We start from the raw sequence: 12891 nt of genomic DNA on the forward strand, positions 1-12891 counted from the left end.
TGCAATACAATAAAGAAAGCTGACAATCAAAATGTACAGTAACAAAAAAGATAAAATAAATAAAGCACTGGAAACAGGACAAGGAAAGAACAGGTCATGGTAAGGGAATATGCTAAAAAGTGTAACAAATGTATACTGAAAAAGGTAGACCATACTAAATTGTATGTTAGATGGACCTAACATACAACTGCAAAAAGTATGCAAGTATAATCAGAAGATATCAAAATGAGCAGGTTACCATACCTAGGAGTGAATAAAGTCAGACTACAACCATCAATATCTTACAAAATATATCATGCAATGTATTTGCATATTTTGTGGGTTATGTTTACTATTAAGCCAGATATAGTCCAAGGTTCAGGCTGCTGGTAGGGAGAGATCGGCCTATGAACATCTACATTAAAGTATTCCTAGTATGTAGAAGATGTTCTTATATGTTCGATGCCTCCAAGGAAGCAGAAAAGCATAACATCCGCTGTTCTTAGCTAGTGCCATTTCCTCACCAAGCATTTGTGTCAGCAGAACCGAGCCTCCTCTGGCTGCTCTGTATTTGCTTAACATTCATTAATCACATCCCATCTCACAGCTGTGCTGATACCATTGTAGTGGTGGAGGTTCTGAAGGAAATTACATTTTGTCCTTTTTTGCCCCCTGCCAGCACATAAATCATTTTTGAGATGTGCAATTAGTAGCTACTTGTACACATTAATTATCTGTGTGAAAAGCAGCTACCTGAGCCACCTGCATTGGTGATTACGTAGGCCACCATGCTGCTGTCATCTCTAGAGAGCCAATTCTGGGATTTCTGGGTAAGATGGACATCTCTATATTGCATAGTTTTATACACTATTTGATTGCACACATTTAACAAAAGAAAATCAAGCTGGAAACCACAGTAGGGTTTATTTACTAAAACTGGAGAGTGTATAATCTGGTACAGATCTGCACAGAAACCAATCAGCTTCCAGGTTTTCTTTTTGTCAAAGCTTAACTACATCCCGACCGACCTATAGCAGAAATACTGCTACAGGGCGGCAAGGGTGCTCAAAACCACGTGTATATATACACACATGATTTTGTAGTTCCAGGTAGGGGGCGCGCATGAGCAGCGTGCGCGCCCTACCCATTGGCGGCTGCGGCTGTCATTCCTTGGGACCCAGCCGGTGATTACCGAGCATCTCCATCAGGGTGGAGGACTGCTTTGTTTAATAACAGTCCTCCTCCCTGTTGGCTTGGGCACACTGCCCTGGACGGCTGTTTGCTTACAGTCCAGAGCAGTTTGCTTACAGTGAAGCACCAACACACCGCCACCCAGTAAGACACTCCCAGCACACAGAAAACCCTTTGATCGCCCCTCATGCTAACCTTCCTGCCCAGTGCCATTAGTAAAGTGTCAGTGCTTTTTTTTTTTTTTTTTTTTAGCACTGATCACTGTATTGGTGTCACTGGGGATGTCAGTGACACCAAGTCAGTTTCCCCCAATGTCAAAATACCCGCAACACCGAGTCCCGCAATAAGTTGCTGATCGCCGCCATTACTAGTAAAAAAAAAACACGTAAACCAATTATTTACACGTATTGGGATTTTTTTTTTTTTAGCAAAGACATGTAGCAGAATACATTTTAGCATACATTTATGGCGAAATTTTATTTATTTTTTTTTTTTCACTGGACATGTTTAAAAGTAAAAAATATTTTTTTCTCAAAATTGTCAGTCTTTTTTTTTAATTGCAAAAAATTAAAAATGCACAAGTGATCGAATACCACCAAAAGGAAGCTCAGTTCATGGGAAAAAAGGATGTAAATTTAATTTGGGTGCAGCGTTGCATGATCGTGCAATTGTCAGTTAAAGTAACGCAGCGCCGTAATGCAAAAAATAGCCTGGTCAGGAAGGGGGTAAATCCTCAGGAGGGCAGGTGGTTAAAGGATAAGTTCACCTTTTGGCCAAAAATAATAAATGCACATTTTTTTGCAGGTAAAAAAATGTGCATTTATTATTTTTGTCCATAGGAGACTGGAAAGCATTACACCAGTGATCAGTAGATTGCTGATGCCATGCAGGTCTTCTGCAGACCTGTCAGTATATCTGCTTGCCGTATGGGATATACAGCCAAGCAGATATTCTGCCAGGAAGCTTCAATGAACTACCATGGAGCTCCACAGTGATGTGGTAGTTTATTGAAAACTAGCCGCTAAGGCTGTTGGGACTTGCAGTTCATTCATTCACGGAAGTCCGGGGGTGGCTGCAGCTATGGTGGAAAAAGGGTGGAACATGTAACATATTCCCAAAGGTGAACGTATCCCTTAATTGAACAAACTGAAGTTAGAAGCTGATTGTCTACAATGCACAGCTGCACCAGATTTTGTGCTCTCCAGTTTTAGTAAATCAACCCCAAATGGATTCAGAGATAATAAACTAAGAGAGAAGAAAATAGAACAACAACAATACCCATTACAGAATAAATAACCATGTTTAAATCTTGTAATAATGCACACTATTAGGTTCTATTCACACTTGTGTGACCGGTCATGCAACTCTGCAATGTAAAGTTGCAGCGACTTTGAAAAGGTTCCTGCACTACTTTGATGCAACTTGAGTGCCAGAGTATAAAGTCGCATCAAAATCACACTGGAAATCGTGCGACTTTGGAGTACCACAAGTGTGAATGGAGCCCTAAGTGTCAGCCATGCACAGAACAATTTGGTGGTTCACATCTACTAACCAATACACTTCAGGAAAGCTCCCCATTTAAGGATAAGTTCACATTTATACCAAAAAATAAATGCACATTTTTTTTGCAGGTAAAAAAAATGTGTATTTATTATTGTTTGTAGCAGGAGCCTCTAAAGCACTGCACCAGAGATCATCAGATTGCTGGTGCTATGTGGATCTGTCAGTACATTTGCTTACTCGTATGGGATGTATAGGCAAGCAGATATACTGACAGGAATAACTTCAATGAACTACCACGGCACTCCACAGCGATGTGGTAGTTAGTTGAGAACTACAAGCCAACAGCCGCTAAGGCTGCTGGGCCTTGTAGTTTCTCATTCACAGAACACAATAAATGAGTGATGCGGCCGGGCGAGCAGAGCCCTGCACGGCCACGTTTTGTTAAAATTTGACAGCTAGCGAGGGGGAAGAAGATCCCCACTAGCTGTCAAAGCAGGGGAGCGGGGGCGGGTGCGTTCATAACATGTTACACCCTGAATATAGATGTAAAATGTTATGAAAGGTGAACTTATCCTTTAATGTCTACAACACTGCCATATTATGTCCATTTATAAGCATGAACAATGAGAAATTCTACCCGCTGGGATGTTTTGAGATCACTTATACACCATATACAAAGCTAATATCTCAAATTTACAAACATTTGTATCCTAATGCACTCTCAAAAGCATGTATGCCTAACAAAATTAGGACAAAACTAATGCAACATTTACCACTAACCTGTTACAGACGTTCCTTTGGGCCAAGGGTAGGCAACCTGCGGCTCTCTAGCTGTTGTGGAACTACATTTCCCATGAGGCATTGCAACATTACAAAACTGACAGTTACAGCTATGACTTGCAGAGGCATGATGGAACTTGTAGTCCTGCAACAGCTGGAGAGCCACAGGTTGTCTACCCCTGCGTTTGGGCAGTGATTTTAAGCTAGAACTAAAGGCAAACCAATTTTTTTTTGCATTTTAAATACATTGAGAAAAATAATTATTTGATTCCCTGCAGATTTTGTTAGTTTGCCCACTTACAAAGAAATGTAGGGTCTATAATCTTTATCTAGAGAAGATCTGTTAAGAAGAGTGGACCAAAATCCCTCTTGAGATGTGTGAAAACCTGGTAACCAACTACAAGAAACGTCTTATCTCTGTGCTTGCCAACAAGGGTTTCTGCACCAAGTACGAAGTCATGTTTTGCTTGTATCAAATACTTATTTTACTCACTGAACTGCAACTCAATTTACAATATTTGTATTGTGTTTTTTCTGGATTTCTGGTTGATATTCTGTCTCTATCATTTAAAATACACCTATGATAAAAATTATAGACCCTTCATTTCTTTGTAAGTGGACAAACGTACAAAATCTACAGGGGATCAAATAATTATTTTCCCCACTGTAGAGTAAGGGAGGGTTATAACACCGGTAAGGTTTAGGTTTGCCATTTCCCTTAATTTCCTGTCCCAAAGCCAAAACAGGAAGTGAGTGAAAATTCCCCAAAAGTGAGGGAACCCCTGGTTGTTACCAGAACTAGTGTCACCATTGGAAGATATCTCCACCATTCCTGTTCTTGGGACAATGCAAAATTCGGGATTTTCTTTTACTTTCAATGATACTGGTATGCAGGATTAGAGGGGAAGAGACAGCAATAAAAACCTGACAGGTGTACTAATCCCTTTCCACTCTATCCAAAGCTGAAAAGAAAGTTTTGCCTTTAGCTATACTTTAAAGTATATTTCTACTTTTGAAGCCAATTTGGGATAACTCCTACTCCTCTCTAGGAGCTCCCACATTGCATTGTTGGGAGGAGGGTATACTGATAGGTTTGCTATGATTAAGTTTTCTGTGCATACCTGCACATTATGGCACGTTTCTAAGGATCTGCAATGGTTTAAAGGGTAACTCCACTTTTGTGTGAGGAAAAAAAAAATATAGAACATATACAATGGCGACTCAAGTGATATTGTAATTGAATGTTATTAAAAAAAATCTTTTCTTTTCAATTTGCAGCGCTGTAATTTTCTGTAAAATGCAATGCAACATAGTTACCTGGAGGTGTTTTGTACACAGATGGTGTACAGAGCGCCCCCCAGAAACGTAATTTCCTGACTTGAGTGATTGGCTTGCTGATTTTCTTAGAAATCTGCACTAAGATAAAAGTCAGATTTTGGCATCCCCTGCAACAAAAATATCATATTTGTTGAGGTACTACCGAAGGGAAATCATGTTCAAAGGAATGCAGACATCGCCAATTTCCTCATTAGAGCCCTGTAGGTGCAGCAGCTGGCTGATAATTATAAAGCCACTCCCATACAGATTCACTCTGCACCTAGACACAAACTGCAAAAAGCTATTTCTTCAGACTAACAAAAGGCAGGGATCTGCAACAAAGTTTGTAAAAATCCCTGCAGTATATATAAATCACCCAAAAGGGAATGCTTTTTTCTAAACAACATAGGGGTTACTCTTTAATTACACTTTTTTCCCATGTCAATGTGAAGTTATTCTAAGAAAAGAAAAAACAAAAAAAAAACCTAAAGTAAGACATAAGTGCATAATCTAGGTGCCTACTTTTACCTTTATTTTGCTCCTCTAACCCTTGCATCCACTAACAATGCCTCCCAAAATACCCCATAATTTTAGGTATTGTATTTACATGACATTTTCCTTTACACATCCAGCAGCCAAGGCATGAGGTAATGGCAGAACAAGAAGCAGCTATAGAGATTCAGTTTATTTTTTCTTTATGCATGCCCACTTTAATACTTTGATACAAAATAACTATCAAGAGGCAGAGCCCAAGCTTTGCCCCTCCAAGGACACAAACATCACTGAGTTTGTACATCATTGCATCTTTGTGAGGATTTTCCCAGCACCCATGTATCCTCCTGTAGTCCAAATACCACCAGTAACTTATATGAGTTATACTAGTAGGCTACAATGTTTCTTGGTATGCATGATGTCAGTAGGATCATAAAATTGTAAGCTCCTTGAGGGGGCATAGACTAATATAATGAGTCCAACGCTCTCCAAAAAGTGTGGCGAAGTGTAATTGAACTCTATAAAATTGGTAAAATAAATAAGTGAACATTAGAAGTAACAGATACATATAGTAAACAGAAGGATAAACTAAAATTATGTATATGAACCTAAAAATATGAAACAGCAAGGTGAAATGAAAGTTAATATTTGACCATAGGTTTCCCTTTTACAGACACTGTGGGATTAATTTACAAAAACTGGAGAGTGCAAAATCTGGTGCAGCTGTGCATGGTAGCCAATCAGCTTCTAACTTCAACTTGTTCAATTAAGCTTTGACAATAAAATCTGGAAGCTGATTGGTTTCTGTGCAGAGCTGCACCAGATTTTGCACTCACCAGTTTTAGTAAATCAACCCCCGTATGGTTATAGCTCAGACCGATTGCTACCTAAATCAGTGGATTGGGTAGATTCTAAGTTTGGCCATGTGCTATAGCTTTAACAGATAAAGTAAGATGCTTCAGTCAATAGAAAACAATTTAAGCCATTTTATCTAGAAGTAGAAAGATACCCTGCAAAAGGTCACTGTCCACTGGGACATGGCCATGAGCTGTCTCGGCTGAAATCACTGTAGTATGAACCCTTTATAACAGGGCAACTTAATTCAGTCATTGGAGTAGAACAACAGCAATTACTCATCAAGACCTGCGGACCAAACTCAGAGCATTGTTAGATCAGGAGGTGATATTAGCAGCATTTATCAAACCCATCGCCAGCATGCACTGGGGAATTCACAGCTGTGCAAGGGAAATGAAGTTTAGGATTGGAGAAAAGGGTGAAAAAACACCACTACACCAAATTTCTTTGGAGTGTTAAATAAATACCTAATCATTCTGCATTGCCTTTTAACAGTTCACCACATGGGACTTCTGCTTGGAGAATCTTTGCAATATTATTTAAAATGATGCTTCATTTACACTGACAACAGCAAAGAACAGGCATTTGTTTGTGCAAAAGAAATATTCAAGAACTAAACAAACGTAATTAAAAGTACCCATAGACAATGGGATGGCCTGATCTAGCGAATTATGATTTAATCAAGAGATTGTCACCTATTTCTGGGCACTCTGCACCTTGTGAAGGCACTCAGTCGACTACTTTCATAACAACATTGCCCAAGTGGGATTTAAACAGCTAATTAGGATTTGTTTTCCTGTCACTAGGCTGGTGTTTTGGATGTTTGCACAATGTGGTAGACACTGAGTGTGCACTGTTAATCTCTGCACGTGTTACATCATTCAGACTCTGTTAAAGTATGGATGACATTACGATTAAGGTGGAGACTAATGGTGATATCATGTGTTCGGGTTAGCCGATACAAAGAGGAAAAACATGGTTAGCTCCATTATTGGACCTCAAGTATTTATATTTGGGAACAATCTATTGCACTAATTTTGTGTTAATTCTCCTTGCATGTGATTGGGTATTCTTTGAAAGTGAAGCTTTACCTCATTTACTAAGCTCTGTAGCAACTGTACTTGCAGTGCAAAGTATAATTGCCTTTAGTAAATCAAACCCCATATCTTAGGTTTAAATAAGACAGGCTCCACCTGCATGTCCCTTAAGAAGGTTGTAATCACTGGAACAACTCATTCTAATTTCATTGATTTGAAGTGGTGGTAAATGTGAGAGGTGTATTTTCTCTGTATGATAAAATCTGCATTTTCTTTTATTTAGATAATGGAAATGAATAAACTATGTCAATTGTATGTGTTATTTGTTCAGGTATGTCACTCATGGTAATTTATCTTTAGGTATTATTTGAATCAAGATCTAACGTGTCTGTTCAAATATGTTGGAAAAAATGTCAGTTCCTATTGGGAATACTTACTTTTTCACATGACTGTAGGTGTGAAACCAGTCAGAGGTTAAAGTTTCTAACTTGCACCTGAGAAATAACAGGTATAACCTAACTGCCATTGAGGACAATAATTCTCCAGTGTATTTGGATCACAAGTCATAAAATATCTAAAGTCTACCAGATGTATGTTATCTGGAGTAAAATTAGCAGTGAACACTCTAAGCCATGGGTGCTCAACCTGTGGCTCTCCAGGAGTTGTGGAACTATAAGTCCCAAGAGGCATTCCAAGGCTGACAGTTACAAGCCTGACTCCCAGAGGCATGATAGCACATCTGCAACAGCTGGAGGGCCACAGGTTGAGAATCCATGCTCTAAGTCCTGAATCTTACAAAAGGGATGTGTTCGGACAGGCACAGGGCAGGTGATCAACCAAGAAAACAAAAAAAAAACAAAACAAAAAAAAAACCTTTTTACAGGACATGGCAGATCTAAGATTCTGGAGCACCCCAAAAAAAGCAGAGTGAGCAAAAGTTTTGGAGACATTTGCATTAATAGCAGGTATCATTAGAATACTGAGCTCACATTTGAATGTCTCTAGGTCCAAGGTCTCTTGTTACAGCTCTGCATATAGTCTTACCACAGAAGAGTGGTTAGAACTGCTGTCTTTACCTCTAAATTAGGGAGGAAGAATTTGACACTATAACAAGCTTACTGAAATAGAAATTTAACATCACCGTTAAGAATTATTGAGGGTTTAGAACTAGAACAAGCAATTTATATAGCTTGGAGTCCTATAACTGAAGAAAAAGGACAAGCGGGAAATCATCCATGTTTAGATAGCTCTGTTATGTTGACAATTTACAGTCTAATTATGTTTGTAGAGAGCTATGTTGTTATTCTCTTTGATGAAGTGCCAGTTGAGGCCTTGAAATGATTATCTTCATCACAAATTACAGAAAGGTATAAAATTCATATCATATATGGATAATAAGTGAATTTTGGACTTAATAGTGTTAACAGTGTTTAAAGTAAACGTAGAATTATAAATAGATTTTATCTAAGTGCATATACTCTAAGTAGTTTATCACCAATGCAAGAATCTGTTACATCTACAAGAGATCATGCTACTCTTGTGACAAAGCCTTGATTTTTTTTTTCCCTCCCTGGAAGGCTGACACAATCCTTGTTCATGCATGCCCCAGGGTCTACATCTACATTTTAGCCCAAGGCACTGCTCCAAAAATGATACAGTGTTTAAATATGACCTCAGCTCAGCTCCCTGCCACTTCTGATCAGCTACTCCAAAAATCCCTCAAACGTGAATAACTAAGGCCCTTCCACATTTCTTCAACTTGTGGCCTTCCAGTGTAAAAAATCCATCACACTCTCTGACAGATTAGTGATCATGCAGTCTCTTACCCTGAGGTTTGTTAAAGAGTTACAGTAATGAATATATGGTCAGGGAAGGACTGCTTTCTATTGCCTGAAATATTAAGTGAGATCTTTGCACTTACCATAAAATCCATTTACTGGAGTTCATAAAGAGAAACAGGATTCATTTATACAAAGACAATGGTATAGTACTGTTGCCTATAGGTGGATGTGGACACTGGCCAACCAAGTATAACCCCTCCACAATGAAATCTGTTGGGTTTTTTTTTTTTTTGTAAAGAAAAGCAGTACTATAAGAGGATCATCACTTATCCCACAAAGTAACAGGTGACTATACAGGAGGAGCCTCATGAGAGAGACACTTTATGAAAAATGTAATCATGATCTTATTTCAAAGGCCACTTGCCTCCCATTCATAAGGACTGAGATTTTCCTCTTGACAATACTTCACGCAAAAATGCTAAATGCTGATTCCACTGAGTATTTCCAGAGTGAAATCCTCTCTTCTTGCGCCAAAGAGAAATAAGCCTTTCCTGGAAATGACCAAATCAGATTGACTCCTGTCTCTCAGGCCCTGGGCCTTAAACAGCCATGCTGTTAACCACTTCCCGACCGGCCGTTGTATATAAACGGCCGGACGGTGGCACTGCAGGGTCGGGTGGCCGTCTATAAACGGCCCCCCGCACCCTGCTTGTGCGCGCTCCGTGGGAGCGCGCAGCACCGCGATCCGGTGCCCGCTGTGTCCTCCGGACACAGTGAAACACCGATCGTCGGACGGGACCTCTGTACGAGGTCCCGATCATGTGATCACTGATTGGCCAATCAGTGATCACATGCAAAGTAGTAAGCAAGATGTCACTTCTGACATCATTGCTTACTATGTGTGAAATCTGTGAATGATCACAGAGGTCACATGGTACAAGGCTATTCACAACAGCCTTGTACCATGTGACAAGCTGTGACCAATCACAGCTCACTCTGTATTTCTCAATGAGTGCAGGAATGCACACAGAGAGAAAGAGAAATGATTGCTTTTACATCCTATATGGGTGTAAAAGCAATCAGTGTAAAAAAAAAAAAAAATCTTTATCACCCCTCACAAGTAGTACAGTGTCACCATGGTGACACTGTACTGCTAGGGTGACAGTATGTAAAAAAAAAAAAAAAAATAATAAAAAATATAAAAAAATAAAATAAAAATGTAAAAAAAAAGTTTAAAAATTATAATTTTTGCTTATAAGTGTAGGGCTGAAGGCATAGTGCTCTACAAATAAGGTCAGTAAGGACAGTAGCTGGATCATTTGACATACGTTTAGTCCATTCCCCTAAGGAATGACAGACTGACATCAAGAATATAGATAGTTACAAAGCAGGGTTTGCTTGTGAAAATAATAATTTGAAAAGCACTTCCAAATGTTTGTCAATGGGATTCTTAAACACTGGTGCATCCTCAAAAGGTATGGTCAGTGTTTTATTAAGGTGGCAAACCAAACATTTTAAACAGTCTTGGGGCCTCTTAGGGATCCAGACTAGTAACAGCACCAGTAAAAGCACTGCATCAATAAGAACACATGATCTTTTAAGCCCAGGAGCAATGGCAGCTGCTTGTGGCTGCTTCACAGAATAAATTCATCCTTCAAGGAGTGAGATTGTCCATCAGCCAGTATTTCTGCAGCAAAAGTTATAAAGGCCGCTACAGCTGCAAGTATGTCAGGCAAAGATTCTGGAGGGGAAGGAGTAAAAGAATGCTTATAGTTTGTGTTCAAACTCAGCAATCAAAATTTAGAGTGACTGTGGAAAGCTACAACCTAAATAAGGCAGAGGGAGGGGCCACACTTGACAGAGCTAAAGAAGACTCAAAGGAGTGTAAGGACTTTGAGCTAGGCGGTCAGTGTTAGGTCCCTGAAAAAGGAAACTGCAGACCATCCTGGAACGGTTTGTGGTTTCAGAGCTGGAGAGAGGCAGTGCAGTGGGGACTGCTCCCCTTGCACTTGGGATTCAATATGCTGCACTGCTTAACAAAAGCAACAAAATTTAAAACACTCACAAACCAGCTGCTGAAAGTAGGAGAGATTAAAATGGCCAGAGGCAGCCAGGTCACTGCAGGCAGCAGAAAGGACTAACTGAGGTGAAACCGTATTTTGCAGTCGGGATAATGCTAATGTTGAATGCTCTGAAGTGCTCATCATTGCAGCTCAATTTGCTCAACATATTAACCCGTTCTGTAGAGGCCAATGGAAAGCAGCTGTGAAAATGATGCTCAACAGTTCCAATAAATGTAGTAGCTCATGATGCCCAGCCCAAATGGCCTTCATTAAAGAGTCGCCAGGAGGCTGTGCCACAGTTCTGGACTTGGAAAGTGCTCTGTGGCTAACACAGTGCACAAATGTAGTGTTACCCCCGAATGAGCCACTGGAATTCCAGCCTATTTTCCCCACTCAGCATCCACAGCTAGGCAAAAGGAATTTTCCACACACTCCAATTGGATCAAGAAACAGCCTAGGGGTTTTTTTAGTTTAGGTTGTTTATTTAGGGAACATTGAACTTGGATAGGGATACATGGGATGCCCAGAACCAAGGAAACTGGTAAACTCCAAACAAACAACGGCTGTGGGACTGAGTCTCTGGCTGCTAAAATCCAACTGAACCATGCTGCACAGCAGTAGGAGTAAAGGTACTTTCACACTGATCTGCCGCAAAAACACAGCAAAAAACGCATAGGCGGTTTTTTAACGCACTTTTGCTACACCTACTGAGTAGTTTTTAAAAGGTCACATGACTTAAAAACTACCAAAAACACTTCTCAGATGCATTTTTGAGGTGCTTTTCAGGTGTTTCCATTTATTTAAGCGTTTTTGGGGCTTCTTTTTTTTTTTTCATTTTAACACAACAAACAGCCTCTGTCCCTCTACCCACTATGTTCTGGAAATATCCAGAGAGTTCCAGAAGACAAGGGGAAGGAACAGAGCTGCAGACCTTAAAGCACTGCACAGTCTCCTAAACAAAATTTAGTCTTACTCCTCTGCCTACAAGGTAGACAAACTAGTTTTATATTGTAGGCCTGTAATTTTTAGGAATAACTCACTGAAATCTGTCCGAACAAGAGTCTAGGAAACATTCCGGGCAGGATAAAACTTGAAACACGAAATCATAAATTATAATTTAATAAATAATCATAAAAAATAATATAATAATAAATTTAATTAAAAAATATAATCAAACCAAAAACACAAATTTGAAATATAGCGCCAAGTTCGCACATCGCAGAGCAAAGTCGCAGAATCGTTCTCAGTGTTGGATGACGAATTTCCCCACAAATCATTATCACTCAATTCTGCAAGTGGTTCTGATTTACTATCGCTGTTCTCTAGCTGGTCTAAAACCGCTTTTGACCTAAAGCAACGCTTTTTGGATGCAATGGACTTTTCTAAGTTTCCAGGCAGAAAGAACAGTAAAAATGCAGGCAGGGCACAGGACAAAGCACTCGGGACAAAATGTATGTGAAATGCTTTGAAACAGTAATGTTTTACTATGTCATATTCGTTTATTAGAAAATGACAGTTTCTAAAAATTTTTAATTTGCCACCGGTTCCGGCCCCTGTACGTCCCGATGCAGGGACCGAAACACGGAAGCCGGCATCGGCTGGAGGAGATGGCCGGGGACGCTGCAGGGGATGCATCGCGGGAACGAAGGACAAGGTAAGCGCTGCAGGGAATCCCTGAGCAATGCCGCATGGTAAGCCCGAGTGTAGCTCGGGGATACCGCTTGTGTTACTGAAATGTTACCCCAAGCTACACTCGGGAATACCGCCAGAGAGGTTAAAGAAAAATGACAATTTTTCCCTATATTATATTGCTGCTATTATGACATATTGGAATATTTACATGCAGACTAGCAAAATAACATAGTTCACGTGTTCCTTTCTGTCTTTCATTGA

The 12891-nt window shown here is 39.8% G+C and overlaps 1 protein-coding gene across 2 annotated transcripts in view; it reads right to left on the minus strand.

Moving 5' to 3' along the window:
• The window catches only part of INPP5A (inositol polyphosphate-5-phosphatase A), a 569268-nt gene that overhangs the window by 58499 nt on the left and 497878 nt on the right, over positions 1 to 12891 (minus strand). The window lies entirely within an intron of this gene.

Source organism: Staurois parvus, unplaced genomic scaffold (assembly GCF_062004578.1).
Source record: "Staurois parvus isolate SC_StPar_1 unplaced genomic scaffold, SC_StPar_1.0 ptg000009l, whole genome shotgun sequence".
Lineage (NCBI taxonomy): Eukaryota > Metazoa > Chordata > Amphibia > Anura > Ranidae > Staurois > Staurois parvus.